The 19648-nt window shown below is 33.5% G+C and overlaps 1 protein-coding gene across 1 annotated transcript in view; it reads left to right on the plus strand.

Moving 5' to 3' along the window:
- LOC115893861 (ankyrin repeat domain-containing protein 17-like) overlaps positions 1-19648 on the plus strand; it is a 135400-nt gene that overhangs the window by 61421 nt on the left and 54331 nt on the right.

Genomic DNA, 19648 nt, shown 5'->3' on the forward strand with positions numbered 1-19648 from the left:
GAGTCATATGACTATTAACATTTAATTTTTCTTTTTCCTTTTACAAAAATAGGGTTTTAGATGAAATTTTGCATATACATATTTCATTCATTTTGCCAGCATACCATATAGACAACTTACCCAAATTTCTTGGAGATTTTTGAGCTTTTGAGTGTCAAGTAGACCTATCCTTATATAATCTCTTTATCAAGTGAAACACACAGCCAATGGGTATTCAAATTTGTTCATTATACTTTGCAATATACCAAATTTTTCATTTTCATTGAGAAACTAAATTTGTTTGGATAATTTTAAAGTCTTATTGTATAGTCTTAAATATTTATATTGCCAATTAAATTATGATTATTTTTCATCATGACCCATTTTTCATAATGGGTCAAAGTCAGTGATATTTTAGTAAAACTATTCTGTATTTAATGTTTCTATAATGTGAATACTTGTAGACAATTAGCAGGTAGACGGAGTAGCCACGTGTTTTAATTTGCTTGGGACAATTCTAGTATATACCTATTTTCCTGACATAATTTTTTTTAAAGTTTTTAGATTGTATGTATGGAGACTCTGAAGTTAGAGGAATGATGGTGTTTTAAGTCTGAAGTTACAGTCATTTATACACAGTTTTCCTGAATATTTATAGGTTTTGTAGCACCAAATGAAATCAACTGAATATAAAGTATACTAACGTAGTTGAATACAACAAGCCAAAAACATATATTTAATACAATGTTCATTTACTTGAATTTCTTCAGTTTAGCTCAATGTTCTCTCTTGAAAGTATGTTTTTGTTTTTGTTTTTTGTGATAGGCTCTTGCTCTGTTGCCCAGCCTGGAGTTAGTGGTTGATCACAGCTCATTGCACCCTTGAACTCCTGGGCACAGCCCTCTGAGTAGCGGGGACTATAGGAGCATGCCAGTATGCCCGGCTGATTAAAATTTTTTTTTTTAATAGGGGTGGATCTTGCTGTGTTGCTCAAGCTAGTCTCAGACTTCTGGCCTCAAGCTTACCCTCCCACTGCAGCTTCCCAAAGTGCAGGGATTACAAGCATGAGCCACGGCACCTGGCCTTGAAAGTGCTTTTTACAGGATTCTCTTCTTTTAAAAGTGAAGATGTGGAATTTAATATGTCTTAAGTGTGCTAGAATTTGTATTACAACTGCAGTTTCTTTCTCTCAGAGTTCTGACTACAGAGTTGTGTAAGTATTGAGTAGAATGCCCCCAGTTCTGTTTTCTCCCTAAACTATATTATTTTAATGTGGTGTTTTGCAGATTGGGAGGTTTATCGGATTGCATTTATTGCAGGATAGCACAGTTACTTGTATTGCTATAAACATCACATAAGCCTTGATTTTCATAATGCAGAAAGTATTCTCTATATGGCTGTAGGAATATAAGACTTCAATGTTGTTTGCATAGTAACTCCTTTTTTACCTTCTACTACAAGAGCCCTTCTTGTAGCTGGGGAGTGCACTCACAAGATCTAACAGCTGTTTCAGAGCTGCTCATTTTAGAGTGATTGGTAGGGAGTTGGTGGCTCAGAGGTCCTACTCAGAATGTGTCCTGGATTCTGAATGACTAGCAGACTATCATTAACCAAATAAATTAGGGGATTTTGTCTTAATTATATACATATACACACATACACATACATATGTATATATTCCCTAAAACTTAATAAAGCTCAAATAATGAAATCAGATTTCTTAAGTATTCTAATTCCCTTTAAAATGTAAATCAGATTTTATTATTCTTTTGTTCAAAACTGTCCATCGGCTCCCGTTTCACTTAGATCAAAAGCTAGTCTTTGCAGTGGGCTAAGATAGCAAAGATTATTATCTATTTTGGTCACTTATGTAACTCAACGTCCAAGAACACTGTAGGTGCTCAATAAAATAGTTGCTGAATGGATAACTTTCAATATTTGGATGAGATCAAACAGAAAAGAATGCTCTTAGCTTGTCAAACAATGGTAAACAGAAGTAACATTAGAACACTAGATCCTTGCTCACTTAAAATCAGACATAAGTATGTGTGTGTGTGTAAATGTATACATATATGTATATAAACATACACATACGTATATATGTGGTACATATCGTTTGAATTAAATGAAATATATCAGAATTTGTGGTATACAATTAAACCTTAGGTTAGAAAAGAAGAAAGTTTTCAAATCAGTGATATATAATTTCCACCTTAAGAAACTAGAAGAGCAAATTGAACCAAAGCAGGCAGAATGGAAGAAAGAATAAGATAACAAAATCAATGAAATTAAAAGCAACAGAAACTACGGCCAGGTGCAGTGGCTCATACCTGTAATCCCAACACTTTGGGAGGCGGAGGTGTGCAGGTCACTTGAGGTCAGGAGTTCAAGATCAGTCTGACCAACATGGCAAAAACCATCTCTACTAAAAATACAAAAATTAGCTGGGCATAGTGGCAGGCACCTGTAATCCCAGCTACTCGGGAGACTGAGGCAGAAGAATCGATTGAACCTGGGAGGCAGAGGCTGCAGTGAGCTGAGATTGTGCCACTGCACTCCATCAAGCCTGGGCTACAGAGCGAGACTCCATCTCAATAAAAAACACAAAAAACAAAAAAACAGGAAAACATCGTTCTTCAAAAGAATCATTAAATCTGATAAAGCTCTAATCATACTGATAGAGGGAGAGAACACACAAATTATTAACACTGGCAGTGAAAAATGTAACATTGCTTCCCATCCCACCTATATACACTAAAAGACTACCAGCGACTAATATCGGTTAGAAAAATTGTATTTCACATTAAAAATTCTTCAGCAGGCTGGGCGGGGTGGCTTATGCCTGTTATCCCAGCACTTTGGGACGCCAAAGTGGGCGGATCCCGAGGTCAGGAGATTGAGACCAGCCTGGCCAACATGGCGAAACCCCATCTCTACTAAAAATGCAAAAATTAGCGGGGCGTGGTGGTATGCACCTGTAGTCCCAGCTACTTGGGAGGCTGAGGCAGGAGAATTGCTTAAACCCGGGAGGCAGAGGTTGCAGTGGGCCGAGATTGCACCACTGCACTCCAGCCTGGTGAGAGTGAGACTCTGTCTCAAAGAAAAACAAATCTTGAGCAAATTAAACTCTTAAGTCTACATGACTTCGTGCACAAATTACATGATATGTTAAAGGGAAAAATTATACTAATTCTTCACAAACTTTTACAGAAAATATATGATGAGGGATTGCATCTCCACTCACATTATGAGACCAGCATTACCCTGATACCAAGACCGAACAAAGATATTATAAGAAAAGAAAATTAAAATCAATATATATCATGAACATAGATAAAAAGTCCTAATAGACTATTAAGAAACAGTCGAATAATATGTAGATAAGATTGCTCATGACCAAATGGTGTATATCCTAGGAATATAAAGTTGGTTTAAATTGTTTAACATTTACTCATCGATCAGTGTAATTCACTATCAGCACACTCAAGAAAAAAGATTATTTTATAATCACAGTAGATACAGAAAAGGAACTTGACAAAATTCATCATCCACTGATAACAAAAAATTCTTAGCAAAGTAGGAATATAAGAGAGTTACAATAATTAATCAGTGAGTTTAGCAAGGTGTTCTATTCCTATATATTAGAAATGAACGTTTGGAAAATGAAATTTTAAAAAAGCACCAATTCTAATCGCACCAAAAAACATGAAACACTTAGGCGTAAATCTAATAAAGTATGTATGTAGTTTATGTGTTTAAAAACTAAAAAAAAAAAAAAAATTAGAGAAATCAAAGATGACCTAAATACATGAAAAAATATATAGTATCTAGGCTTATGATTTATTTCAGGTTAATTTTTGCCTATGATAGAAGGAGTAGGTTAAAGTCCCAAGCAATAGGTTGATAGCCAGATGTTTCAGCTCTATTACAGTATATGATATATATATACTGCAATGTATAGTATATATATTTCCATGTATTTTTAAAACTCAATACTGTTAAATGTCAATTCCCCCCAAAATGGAGTATCAATGCAATCGCAATAAAAATCCGATCAGATCCTCTCCTTTTTTTAATTTACAAGCTTTTTGATATCTATATAAAAAATGCCCTATAATAACCAAAACGGTTTTGAAAAGCAAGAACTAAGTTGAAGAATTTCGAGATTTATTATGAAGCTAATCAAAACAGTGTGGCACATATATTAATGGATCAGAGTAGAGAGTCTAGGGAAGATTCATAATACATGAACTATTGACTTTTGACAGAGATGCCAAGGAGTTCAATAGAGAAAATATAGTCTTCTCAACAAATGATGCTAAAACGTTTGACTGTCAACCTATGTTTTGGAACTTCAACCTATTCCTTGACACTATATGCAAAAATTATCCTCACATTAATCGTAAGCTTCAATATAAAAGCGAAAACAGTACAACTTCTAGAGGAGAACATAGAAAATCTGTGACTTTGGATTAGATAGAAGTGTTTTATATATGGCAAAAAACCACAAACATAAAATAACCCCCGATAATTTGGATTTCATTGAAATTAATAACTTTTCTTCTTCAGAAAATACTAAAAAGAAAATAAAAAGACAAACCACCAGCTTGCAGAAAATATTTGCAAGCCACGTGTTTGATAAAGGACTTGTTTGGTATATATTAAGAATTCTCACAAATCAATATTGAGAAAACCCAATAAAAAGGTGATTTGTTTTGTTTTGTTTTTGAGATAAGGTTTCACTCTGTCACCCAGGCTAGAGTGCAGTGTTGCAATCATGGGTCACTGCAGCCTCAACCTCCTGGGCTCAAAGGATCCTCCTGCCCCAGCCCCCTGAATAGTTGGGACCACAGGTGTGCACCACCACACCTGGCTAATTTTTGTATTTTTTATGGAGATGAGATTTTGCCACGTTGCCCAGGGCTGTTTTGGAACTCCTAGGCTCAAGCAATCTGCCCACCTTGGCCTCCCAAAGTGCTCAGATTGCAAGTGTGAGTCTCAGGTACCCAGCCAAGAAAAGATTTTAACAGATACTTTATTGAAGATTTGCTGATGGCAAATAAACACAAGATAAAGGTGGTCAACACCATTCATTAGCCATTAGGGAAAAGCAGAATAAAACTACAAAGTGGGGAAAAGCCAGAAGATACCAAATGCTAGTGAAAAAAGGGTGAATTTTACTCTAAAGTATACTTCAGTAAACCTGATTTTCACAAAAAGTTTATCGCATGCAGAAGGAAAAAGAATAAAGGAAGAGACCATAGTTATGTTCCTGATTTTACTTATCTTGAGAAAACAAGCAGTTGCTTTAACTAATTCTTACAATATTTGATTTTGTTGCCAAAACTTTTTCTTTCATTTAAAAAGAATGAGGTTGCATATGCAAACTTTCAGATGAGGTACATGTACCAGCAAGTTAATCCTATATATCTCAAGATAATACAGATTGTTATGATAGCTCTTTCAGAATTTATTCTAGAAATATGGAAATAGTTGGGTGATTCTTTATATTTTTGTTTGAAAGTCTAAAGAAGTTGTTTTTTTCTCATTCATTGTTTGCTAAAAATCACGATAGAAAAGTGCATGTTTTTTTTTTAAGGTAAGCAATATAGAAGGGTATGGAGTAAGTAAAAAGATACAATTCTCTCTTTGATTTCATCCCTTGATTACCACTGTTAATAACTTGAGTTTATCCATCTTGAAATTTTTTGTGTACATTCTTCCACATGCGTATATGTTTTATTTTGCTTTTTAAATCAACTTAAATAGATACATACCATGTTTTTGTTTTGTTTTGTTTTGTTTTGTTTTGTTTTGTTTTTGCTTCAGCCTGCTTTTTTCCACCTAACTTAATGTGGAGCTCATTCTGCATTGTATTAATGTATCCATTTGGTTAATATTTTTAAGTAGGTAATGTTTAAGGCACTATTCTAGATACAGGGGATAGAGCAAGGAATAAAATAGGTGCTTTAGTGAACTTATATTCAAGTGAGAGGAAGACAATAAATTGGGGGAAAATGTCACTATTAATAAGTTCATGAAGATAAATAATGTAAGCAAAAGAGATGAGATGTGATGGGACAAAATGAACAGCACAAATAGTTGTGGTTTAGGCCTTTATGTGTAAATCTGCTTTATTCTTAAGTTAGCTATTATTCCATATATAATTTATTTAACCATTGTATTGATGAATATATGGGTTATTTATAGTCTTTCCTGTTATAATCAATAATGTAAAGAACATCATGTGCAAGTTTTTTTATCCTAAATTCCTAGAAAGAAAATTGTATTTTTAAATGTTTATTTTAGATTCTGAAAAATTATCCTTGAAAATATTAGATATTATCTATCAATGGATGATAAATATTTTATTTTAATTTATAATACCTGATTCCCAGTGAAATTGGGCATTTGTATTTATCTTAAGAATCGCCTACTCTATAACATTTTGCCTATTGTGGTGTTTGTCTTTTTCTTACTAAAATTTAAAAACTTCTTTGTAACCCTGTTTTTAATATGTACATTATATTTTGTAATATTTTCTCCTAGTCTGTCAGTTTTTTTATTTTATGTCATCTTCAAATTTTTATTCTCATACTGTCCATATTTATTAGTCTTTTGTTTCCTAGTTTCAAGGTTTTGTGTCTTTCCAGAAAAGCTTTCTTGTCTACAAAATTATAGCAAGATAATCTCTTATATTTTCTTCTACTACTTATTTAGTTTTATTTATGTTTCTAATAGATTTTACTTTACATCTGGAGATATATATATATAATTTTTTTGGTAGGGGCCTGTTTTTTCCAGCTTCATAGCTGTTCTCCCAAAATAGTTTGTTGAGCAGTATGTCTTTTTCCTACTGACTTGAAATCTTACCTTTATCACACTTTGTAAGTCCCAAATATATATGTTCTGGATTCAGTACTCCACTGTTTTAGTTATTGTCATTTTATATTATATTTGACATCTGGTAGGCCATCCCTCCCCATTGTCTTTTTCAACAAATTTTTTTTTGGCAATTCTTGTGTATTTTCTCTTCCAGATGAACTTTAGAATCAACATGTCAAGTTCCATTAAAAATCCCTTTGGGATTTTGATTGGAAGTGCATTGAATTTACAGATTAATTTGGGGAAAATTGACATCTTTACACTATTGAATCTTCCCATCCAGGAACATGGTATGCCTCTCCATTTCTTCAGGTGGTTGTTCTTTTGTTTTGGTTTTTGTTGTTGTTGTTCTTTAGCAAAGATTTACAGTTTTCTTCATGTAGGTCTTAAACACTTTTCTTGTTAGGTGTATTCCTGGATATGTTTTTGTTTTTGTTGTTGTGAATTACATTTTTTCTTCCATTTTACATTTTGTTTTCTCATGGGTTATTGCTGGTATGTAGGAAGGCTATTGATTTTTATGTTGATCTTACCATTTACTTAGTTTTCAGTTGCTTCTCTTGAAGTTTCTAGAAGGATGACTGTATATTCTGCAAACAATAGCATTTTGTCATTTCCTTTTTCTGTATATGTTTATACCCTTAGAGGTTTGTTTTTGAAGGCATTTGTTTTGTTCTTCTGGTCTTACTGCATTGGTTAGGTTTCCAGAACTGTTCATTACTAGTTTTGATTTGGGCATCTTGTTCCTGATTTAAATGGGATGCTTCTGAGTTTTAAACTTCTACAATAATATATATCTTAGATTTCTATTAGAATACTTTATTTATTTATTTATTTATTTATTTATTTATTTATTGAGACGGAATCTCATTCTGTTACCCAGGCTGAGGTGCAGTGGCACAATCTCAGCTCACTGCAGCCTCCGCCTCCCGGGTTCAAGTGATTCTCCTGCCTCAGCCTCCCGAGTAGCTGGGATTACAGGCACGTGCCACAACTCCTGGATGATTTTTGTACTTTTAGTAGAGACAAGGTTTCTCCGTGTTGGCCAGGCTGGTCTCGAACTCCTGACCTCAGATGATCTGCCAGCCTAGGCCTCCCAAAGTGCTGGAATTACAGGTGTGAACCACTGCGCCCAGCCCCAGAATACTTTATAAAGAATAAAAGTTTTCTTTTTAGCTTAAGAAGTATTTTTATGAAAATGGATATTGTCTTTAATCATGTGCTTTTGTTGAGATGATGCATATTCTTTTTTACCTGTAATACCTCAATGTGGTGATTGCATTAATGTTAGTCATAATGTGTTCTATTTTTAATATTTACTCAGCAGATACTTATTTGGTTATTGTATTGTGTCAGGAACTATGTCACACACTGGTGTTAGCACTAAGTCTGAAAGGTTCATTTTTTTTATGGAGAAGAAATAATAAGCAAGTATCCAAGAACAAGATAATTTCAGGCTGTGGTAGTATTATGGAGGAAATAAAGTGGATAGTGTGGTAGAAAGATAAGGAGAGAAACATCATTGATAGTATCATCTGAGAAAGTAAAACATAAGCTAAGACCTGAAGAATGAAAGGTTTGGAAAAAGCATTCCAGACAGCTGAGTGCGATGGCTCATGCCTGTAATGCCAGCACTTTGGGTGGCCGAGGGGGCGAAATGGTAGCCAGGTGTGGTGGTGACCACCTGGAGTCCCAGCTGCTCAGGAGGCTGAGGTGAGAAAATAGCTTGCACCCAGGAAGTGGAGGTTGCAGTGAGCCAAGATGGTGCCACTGCACTCCGGCAGAGTGAGGCTCCGTTTCAAAAACCAAAAAAGGCATTCCAGGCAGAGGAGTATCACTGTATATGTACAATTAATTTTATTTGTGTTTGTGTAAGGTTTGTGACAGAGAAACAGAAAAAAGAAAGGATTATATTTCTTAGTGTTCTCTATTATCCTCTTTCTTGTAGTTGTCATGGTATTTTTTTATACTACTGCTAAATTTAATTTGCTATTTGGGCTTTTTTTTTTGTTATCTCTTTTAGGTTTGTTAATAGGCTATTTTTAATGAGCTAGAGAGTTTTTCCACCTGTTTTCTGGGCCTTGTAAATGAAAAAGTAGTGCTCTATTCCTTAAATATTATAATAATGCTGTGTAATTTTGATAGAAGTTGCCTCTAAATTCATTTGGGTTTAGATGCCGTTTTGAAGGGTTAGATCTATCTTATAATTGACATTTCTTCAGTGGACATATTCTACTTAGGTTTTTTACCATTTCTTGAGTTAATTTTGATTATCTTTCTTTCTAGCAAACCATCCATTTTGTTCAAGATTTTTAGATGTATTGATTCATAGATGTGCTCAACTTTCTAACTTTAATAACTCCTTGTATTTTTCTCTGTCTCTCATTTTTCATAATCATTCTTGCTAAAGGCTTGTCTCCTCCTTCTAGACTTGACCTAAGAAACTGTTTTTGGTTTTATTAATTAAACTTTTATCTCTTCTCAATTTTCTTACTTTTTTTTTCATTATAAATTATTTTGATGCATTTTGATTTGTATTCTATTTTGAAGCTTTTCATTTATTTATTTTAAATCACAGGTTCTAATGAATTTAATACATTTCAAGCTCTAAATTTTTCTTTTCTTTTTTGTTTCTTTTAGACGGAGTCTCACTCTGTCGCCCAGGCTGGAGTGCAGTGGTGCAGTCTCAGCTCACTGCAACTTCTGCCTCCCGGGTTCAAGCAGTTCTTCTGCCTCAGCCTCCCGAGTAACTGAAACTGCAGGCACATACCACCATGCCCGGCTAATTTTTATATTTTTAGTAGAGATGGGGTTTCACCATATTGGCCAGGCTGGTCTCGAACTCCTGACCTCATGATCCGCCCACCTTGGCCTCTCAAAGCACTGGGATTACAGGCGTGAGCCACCGCACCCGGCCTAAATTTTTCTTTAAAGATAGCTATGGCTAAATCCCATATGAAATAATATGCTCATAATTTTAATTTTCATTTACTCTGTATTCTGAGAGTTCATATTAGGCTTGTTTTTCCTTTTCTTTTTAAATTTTCAAGTAGTGTCATCATTTTATAGCTAAATTTTAATTTCTTTCAACTTTATGGACCAAGAATGTACCCTTGTATAATTTCTTCATTTTGAAATGTGTTGACATTTTCTGTTTTGCTTAAGATATGATCAGGTTTTTGTTTTTAAAGACTGTTCTTTGTTTGTGATATACTAAGTTGTAGTTCACTATGAAATACAAATATTACAGTTAATTACTTCTATTTCTAAATCCTCTTTATCCTGCCACTGGAAAAATGGTCTTCCATGAAACTGGTCTCTGGTGTCAAAAAGGTTGGGGAGCACTGCCCTAGAACATAGGCATTTGGCATTATTTCATTTGAATCCTGGCTTTCATATTTTCAAAATAATCAGAAATCTTTGTGATATATTTATGTTATATACTTCTGTTAACAGTGGAGGATGTCCAGGTTCTTGGCATCTGGAACAAAGAATTGGACAGAACACACAAACAAAGCAAGGAAGGAATGACAGGATTTGTTGAAAATGAAAGTGTACTCCACTGTGTGGGAGCAGGCCCAAGCATTGGTGCTCAAAGGCCTCCTTATAGAATTTTTGAGAGTTTAAGTCCCCTCTAGAGATTCTAGTAGTTACTTCAGTGTGTCCTATGTAAATGGAGGGCATGAAGTAAAGTTACAATGTAATTTATGGCATATACCTTATGGAGAGGATATTTCCTGTTATAACCGAAATGTGATTTGGCCTTCTGTTCCCTGCCTCCAGACCACATTTTCCTGTCTCACTTCCACTTTTATAACTTTAATGAATCATGCATTAAGAATTACCTGAAATGTTAAAGAGATGTTGTATTATACTGGTTTCTTTTCTAGCTGCTTAGTCTTGCAATTCCAAGGCTGCCCCTTTCTTGGATGCATTTTTCTTCTTGAAGTAATACTTTCCCTAAATTAAGAAAATGTTTGTGGCTTTTAAATTTCATAGTGTTTACATACCTAAAAAAATTTCATTCTACAGTTTGGAATTTTACTTTCAAAATAATTGTGCATCAGAACTTTTAATTGCACAGATATCTTCTAGCATCTAGTGCTGTATTTAGGAAGTCTGATGTCAATCTGACCCCTAACAGGTCCCCACTGCTACCATCCTGAAAGTTTTCTAGACTTTATATTCTTAGAAGTTTGAAATTTCACCAGGCTTATGACTACAGGTTTTGTGGTGTGTATATGTGTGTGTGTGTATCTGTGTGTGTTGTAAAGCCATCTTATAAAAATATTTTTATTCTGAAGCTGCTTTTACGATAATTGATAAATAATAATTCCTAGAGCAGGCTAAATTCATAATTGAGTTGCATCCTACTATTGATAAATAGTTTTGGGAGAATTTTTGACAAACCATATAACTTTGATTTTGTTATAGAAAAACCACTTAGAAACTCTAGATTTGAGAATTCCATAGAACTTTGTCTTATTTGAAATATTCATAATTTGTCCACTTTGTAAAGCTTATAATTTATGTTAAAAATGTTATATTGAATTGTTAGTAATGTCATACTCAATTGTTGCAGGCATATAGCAGTTTGAAGCATAAGAAAGAAGTCATGTTTTATGAAAGCGCTATGGAACAAAGCTGTGTTAACTATTATATCACTGATTCCTAGATTATAGTAGCTGCTTAACTAATATTTGTTAAATTGATATATGAGTATGAATGAAAAAATACAGGAATAGATCAGTGGTTTTTTTTTTCTGTAAATAGACTTTTTGAAAGGTAAATTATCTTTAATGAGGTTCACTTTACTTTTATTTGCTATATTCTCAGAATACCATGATGAATCATTGACCATTCTTTTTACAAGAAAGACTTTATTTCTTTAAGCAGGTTTTTATTTTCTTTCAACTTTTTAAATTTCAATCTTATACTTGGATTAGTGTTCTGTGATATTACTGAAGATTTTGTCTTTGTATGTATAGAAAAAAATTTCAATTGTATTAATTTTGGAATAATTTACTCCATTAAGAATTGTGGTATTTTATCAAAGTTTACCCTTATTTAAGACTATAAAAAATACAGACAAAAGGAATTATTTCTGGGTCATGTGCAGAAGAGACTAAAGTGTGATGACTTGACAATTATGAATACTTCTTATTTCTTATTTTACGTGTAATAAGCCTGCCTATCAGTATTCAAAGAACAGTAAGAGCAGATAGCCATATTTTTCCAGGCTTACTTGAGAGCCCAGAAATTATTATAATTTCTTAATAAATTAAGAATTTATTCAGTCACTATCATAAAATGATCATAAACTCAAGTTTCTTAATTTTTATATTCACTTTTTTATATTCAGTTTTAAAAATACGTTTTCATATGCAAATTGTATTTCATAATGATAATACCAAAATTAAGACTTGTTGCCTTCAATTATGTTCATATAGCCTGTGCTTTGAATATCAGTGAATAGGTTATATATATGAGTTATGTAATTCATCCCGTAATGATGGCCGTAAGTCATTTCTAATGAACTTTTATTTTTTGTAGCCAAAGTAGTGTTAGTTATGGATTTATATCTGTAAACCCATTTTATGTTACTGAAATGTCTAAATCGATGCTAAAAATCAATCACTGACACTTACTGAAAGAAAAATTTAGAAAAAAATATGAAATCTTTTTGGAGGGATTTTTCTGCATTGATTGGATTTATTAAGAAATCTTAAAATTTTAAGTATGGTAAATTTTGGACTGAAGATAACTTCTTTTCCAGGAATAAGTGTGGGGATTATTTGTTTGAAAATACTTTTATAATATAGTCAACATTTAGAACACCTTATTTGAAACAAATTTGAAAATTTGAAAAAAAGTTCAGATTACCAGCTTTTGAGATTCAGTGATAAATAGGGTGTTTTCCAGAACAACAAAAACAATAATAAATATTTCTTATTATTTATCTATAGTAAATAATAAATAAAAAGATAAATAATATTATTTATCTATAATAAGTATTTCTTACTGTTTTTTTCTTCTGGAAAACATCAGATGGGAGATGGGGTTAGTGTTGAATGTAAAGAAGTCTAAATTTTGGGTTGCCAGTATTTTTCTTTCATAAAGTATGTTTATCCTTAGAGACTGACCTTTTTTCCATATTCACCTCACTTAATGCATTTGATTTACTTAAGTTCCTAATTGATTGTTTTGTCTCTGGTGTCATATCTATCTGAAACGATCTTTAACATGGTCCCTAATTATCTTTCTTTTACCAGTTATTTGCCTTAATGCTTAAATCCTTCTGTAACTTAATATAAATTCTGAACGTAGCACAGTATTGAAAGGCACCATCTTCCTGAAGCATCATTGCTTTTAGCACGCTCATTCATAATTGTTTTCTCATTTCTCTGCACAATCACTGTATTAGTATCTGTTTAGTACTTCTTTCAAATTTGTTTGATAGTTACTTGCGCATACAGTTGCCTTTCTCTGTTGTATATTTATGGAAGGTATTGATTATAACAAAATTATTTTTGTATTTGTATAATCCAATGAGTAGCCTACTGCTTTGCACTTAGTATGTAATTTGTAGATATTTGTTAAGTTGAATGGAGTTTGTATGTATGGCATCCAGTTAATTAAAATATACTAGTTTTCTTTTTTTTTTTTTTGAGAGGAAGTCTAGCTCTTGTCCCTCAGGCTAGAGTGCAATGGTGCGATCTCGGCTCAATGCAACCTCTCCCTCCCGGGTTCAAGCAATTCTCCTGTCTCAGCCTCCTGAGTAGCTGGGATTACAGGCACCTGCCACAATGCCCGGCTGATTTTTGTATTTTAAGTGGCAATGGGGTTTCACCATATTGACCAGGCTGGTCTCGAACTCCTGACCTCAGGTGATCTGTCTGCCTCGGCCTCCCAAAATGCTGGGATTACAGGCGTGAGCCACCGCACCCAGCCAAAATACACTAATTTTCTTATCCTTTGGGATAAATACCAGTTTATTAAACTACAGAATGAACTATTCTTCTCTAGTACGGCAATGATATTTCTAACTTTAGGAGTAGTTTGAAGTGTAATGCTAACGATCACAGTTGGTCCAAATGACCCCGCATTACCAAATTTCCATGTGACTTTGTATTTTGAGTGTAGAAAGATTTGAATTACCGTTAATGACAAACAAATTCATTCAGCTCTGACCATTGTTAAAAGACCTTGGTTTTCATTATTGTTTGTATTAAGTCAGACTTAATTTGGGGAGAAAGCGAAAAAGAATTCTAATTATCTTAGAAATCTAAGTAATATTACTGTTAAATAATAGTTTTTCTGTTTGAATAAAAGCAACTACAGTGAAATGTCATCACCTTTAGTCTTTCAAAATTAAAAGGACTTAGCATGAACGAAAGTACAGAGACTCGTATAAAAAAAAACCTCTATAGGTCGGGTGCAGTGGCTCACGCCTGTAGTCCCAGCACTTTTGAGAGGCCAAGGCGGGCAGATCACTTGAGGTCAGGAGTTTGAGACCAGCCTGGCCAACATGATGAAAACTCATTTCTACCAACATACACAAAAATTAGGTGGGCGTGGTGGTGTGCACCTGTATTTCCAGCTACTCTGGAGGCTGAGGTGGGAGAATCGCTTGAACCCAGGAGGCAGAGGCTGCAGTGAACCGAGATTCTGCCACTGCACTCCAGCCTGGGTGACAGAGTGAGACCCTGTCTCAATAAACAAAACAAAACAAAACCTCTATATATCTATTTCTCAGATGCAACATTTTCAAGAATTTGCCATGAAGCTTTGTTTTCTTTAAGTATTTGATGACACATTTCTGACACTATTCCTACATACTTCAGTATGTATGTCTGAAAAACAAGGATCTTTTCTCACATAACTGGAGTAATTCCTTTATATTATTAGCACTCTCATTCATAATTGTTTTCTCATTTCTCTGCACAATCACTGTATTAGTATCTGTTTAGTACCTCTTTCAAACTTCTTTGATAGTTATTTGCACATAGAGTTGCTTTTCTCTATTGTATATTTATGGAGGATATTGATTATAACAAAATTATTTTTGTATTTGTATAATCCAATGATTATACAAACATTTCAGTTCACATTCAGATTTCTTGTCTCAAAAATACTGTTTTTACAGTCCTATTTGAATAGGATTTAAGTAAGACCTATTATTTTTCTGGTTATATCTCTCGAGTCTCTTTAATTTAGAACTGTTCTTACTCTATTCAAAAAAGATTTTTTGCTCCCATTCTATTTATGTGAAGAAAATGGTCAGTTTTGATGTAAAATGTTCCACATTTTAGATTTTTCTTTTTGGCTTATATTTAACCCAGTGATTCTCAACCTCTTTCTCCTTCATGATTTTTGTTGCTGTTGTTGTTTTTAATTTTCTCTTGTAAGGGAACATTTAGCAATGTCTGGAGACATTTTTGGTTATTACAGCCTGAAGGAGTGTTGCTAACTGGCATTTAGTGAATATAGGCCAGGGTTGCTGTCAAACATCCTAAATTACATAAGACAGCCCCCAAACAACAAAGAATTATCTGGTCCAAAATGTTAATAGTGCTTTTACATTAAGAAACATTGATTTATCTTATTCCTGTATTTGCCTTACTAATTTCCATGTACTGGAAGTTATTTACAAGTCTAAAAGTTCTATTAGATTATTTTTTATTGGGGGTACAAAAATTCTTTATAGGAGGTGCTGTGTATTTTATGTTGCATAACTCGGGGGCATGTTAGGTTTGGTTGTCCCACTTTTAGTAATTAAACAATGGGTTCAGGTAGTTAACAGCCTAATCCCTAAATGTGAAATTTCAAGTTACCTTTCCCAGAGCAGTGTGAAAGTTCAACGCTTTATTATTCCAGCATTGAATTTCCTGGTGGAAAGTATATTGAGCTAGTTAATTGGATAACTGGTCTCTTGGTACTAGGTATTTAGAAATCTGCTATTTAAATAAAGGTCCTTGTGTCTGGTTTTTTCATCTGTAACAATGAATTGAACCTTGTGATTTCTAAGCCTCTTGCATTTTGATGGTTCTTTATGCATAAACATCATGTCATAAAATGTCCAGCTGGTCAAAACAACACATTCAAACTACTTTAAATACAACTTTTAGAAAAGGCCAGTTGTAACTTTGATAGCTTTTTTCCCGCTTAGAGAATACATTTAGTAAGGACATTTCTTTCCTTCGTCTTCTCTCTTCATGGAAGTTATTTATATATTTCATTTAAATATAAAATATTTTCAAATACGTTCTTTAAAATTTTTAAATTTAATTTAATTTTATTTTATTTTTGAGACAGAGTCTTGCTCTGTCGCCCAGGCTGGAGTGCAGTGGCTCGACCTCAGCTCACTGCAACCTGCACCTCCCAGGTTTAAGCGATTCTCCTGCCTCAGCCTCCCGAGTAGCTGGGATTATAGGAGTACACCACCATGCCTGGCTAATTTTTGTATTTTTAGTAGAGACAGGGTTTCACCGTGTTGGCCAGGCTGGTCTCGAACTCCCAACCTCAGGCAATCCGCCCACCTCGGCCTCCCAAAGTGCTGGGATTACAGGCGTGAGCCACCGTGCCCAGTTCAAATACTTATTTGAATTTCTTATTTGGACCACTTTTAATGTTTGTTATGTTCCAGAAGTTGGTTGTGATTCAAAATGATTTTTTTTTTTCTGTAGAATAATATAATAAAAATGCAGTAGGTTTCAGAGGGAAAATTCATTTTAGTTTTTAATCTGAGCTATTTCAGCTGGGGATCTGGTATGGCAGAGAGGTGTATGTCCATAATTTAATAAAGGAATACTTATTTTTGTATGTTTATAAGATTGCATCTCTTTATGCCAGTCTCTCTTCACTTGTTTTGTAATGTAACACAAGCTCTTTCTAGTTGAAAAAAGAGGAACTGGTATTAAAGGAGGAAATTCTCTTTTTCCTTGCTGAACTTTTATACCTCTTTTTCTTTCTCATTACCTTATGCACTTTCTACCCTGTATTATGGTTCATTTTTACACATGCTCATTAAAGAAATAAGTTCCTACATAGCAAGGCTGGTATCACACATTTCTTTATCTCCCATAGTATTAAACAGTATTTTTTACACATAGAATGTTTGCAATAAATGTTTGTGTAATAAGTCAATGAAAATAGCATTTTATACCACCTGCTACCTAATGTAAGATTCTGTGTCTCCAAGATCTATAAAATATACCTTTAGATGTATTTATTGTGATTACCCCATTCTTCTCCAAATACACTAGAGCCTTTTAGAATCTGAAAGGGAAGAATCCCAAAATCATCTGGTAAATTTCACCTTCTTTATAGATTCTTATTTATTCAATAGTCACTTGAATCCTGACAGTGAGTTAGACACACTTCTAATTGCTGGGTGTACACGACTAAACCAAAAAAGTGTTTGTTTTTACAGAACTTAGAAAGACAATATGTATAATATTCACGTGTGATAAATCTATGAAAAAAGGCAGAATTGAGGGTCTAAAGTTATAGATGGCTAAGAGAGAGACTTGGTTAGGTCACACAGGTAGCAACTAAATCTATTCTGGTACCTAGGCCTTCATATTTTAGCAGTATCCTTGAAAGTAGCTCCTTCGTTAATCATAAATGAGGATGGGGAGGAAATAATAAATATTCATTCCTGTTCTTTTCTGTCATTTTGATAGCCCCTCCCTTTTCTGAAGCTCTCTATAAGAATTTCATAGTCATTTGAATTTACAGTTTTTTAAGTTACCAAGTTTTGCATATAGGGAGAACAGTGGGCCTAAGAATAACATAAGAACTTTTGTGGAGAAGCTTAACGTCAGTAAGAAAGTAAATGTTTCTGTATTTAGTATATCTCATCAAGAGATGGAAATGCAGTTTTCCTAGTGAGTTTTCACCAGGCTAGTTAGGATATCTGTGGCATAGGGGACTTTGTGTAAGACAGTCCCTTCTGCTTGAAATTTGTTATCTTCTGTGATCCAACTTCTAACCTGTCTTTTCAAACCTACAGTAAAACCAATGTTCTATCACATAGAAATTTTATACCTGCCAGTCCATGTTCCTTCTTTGTCTCCTCTTATACAAATCAATTTTTTTGTTCAAAATCCTTTTATATTATTTTTTATGCATGCAGTGTCTCCTTTGAACATCTTTAGCACCTCTGATCTCTACCTTTGATTAATCAGTGAACTACAGACTGCTCTTTGAGGTCTTTTACTTTCTAAAATATTCATTTAAAATACTGTATTATGGTATTTCATCTATTCATTTTACCTGTTCAATTTCATACATTTGTTTATTTGCTTTTATGTTTTCTTATTAAATTTAAATAATTGTAAATATTTTAATAAATTTCAGATGTTAGAAAATTTCATTAGGAAACAGCCTTTTCTTTAGAAAGATCCATCTTCTGGACCTTTATTTGACAATAAGAAAACATATTTTTTACTGCTATAATTTTGAGTCGCACTTTGCCATGCCCAAAAATTTGCTTCCTAAGGTATAATACTTCAGTCAGCCTATAAAATTCTTCCTTTCTCATACTTCTGCTACTGCCTTTAAAGATAACTTGAAATTAGCCAGACCTGGTAGTGCATGCCTATAATCCTGTCCTTTGGGAGGCCAAAGTGGCAAGATCACTTCAGCCCAGGAGTTCCACACCCTGTTCCTACAAAAATAAAAAAAATCAGTAAGGAGTGGTGTGTGCCTGTAATCCCAGCTACTTGGGAGGCCGAGGCAGGAGGATTACTTAATCCCAGGAGTTTGAGGCCAGCTTGGGCAACATAGCAAGACCATCCATGTCTCTTTAAAAAAGAATATATATACACACATATATGCACACACATATATATATAATTTTAAAATATATATAATTTTTTAAAATTGTTTTTGTATTTCTTATCTCCCTGCCATAAGGAGTTATTGATTAAAGTTAATGTAGTACAAAATTTTATGAAATTTAAAAAATATTTACAGAGTGCTTTTAGAATGTTGTGTTTATTTGTGTATAAAATATTTGAAATCTCAAATGTTGTTCCATGTTAAACTGCTTTAGTTTAATGGAACTTTGTAGAGAAACTTACATTATTTCTTTCCAGATTTAACATTTAGTATTAAATGTGTTGATTAATTATAGCAGTATTCCTGGTTACTTGCTAGTTGACTTTTCAAGATGGAACAGTATCATTTCTGAGGTTATGATGGTTAAGGATTTATTCCTTAAGTTGTCTTTTTTATTACCTTCTGAATAGTAGGCACGAGCATGATTGTATTCTAGCTTATCAGTTATTTTTACATCTATTTTAGTTATTGCAGTGTTAGTAGTACCTTAGATTTGTGAAATAAACTAACTCTGATGATATTAAATAGTGATATTTTATAGAATAATTATCAATTTTTATCAGTAAGCAGAAAAGAATATGTTTTAGTACCTATTTGTAAGTAGCACTCTGATAGGGAATATCAAAACAAAACTGTACTCCTGTCTTAGGAGTTTGTTATTTTCTAATTCTTTAAATTTCTTTAATTGAATCTGCTATACTTATATTAGTGTTTCTTAACCTAGTAAATAGACACCTCAGGGCCCAGAGACCATTTCAAGGGGTCCATGAGGTCAAAACTATTTTTATCATAATGTTGAGATGTTACTTGACTTTTTTACTATGTTGACATTTACAATGATGGTGCAAAAATAGTGGTGGGTAGAACTTCTGGACCTGAAGGCCATGGAAACAAACTATATTGATATGATTGTATTCTTCACTGCCATGCGCTTGAAGTT

The sequence above is a fragment of the Rhinopithecus roxellana genome, chromosome 2, assembly GCF_007565055.1.
Source record: "Rhinopithecus roxellana isolate Shanxi Qingling chromosome 2, ASM756505v1, whole genome shotgun sequence".
In the NCBI taxonomy this organism is placed as follows: Eukaryota; Metazoa; Chordata; class Mammalia; order Primates; family Cercopithecidae; genus Rhinopithecus; species Rhinopithecus roxellana.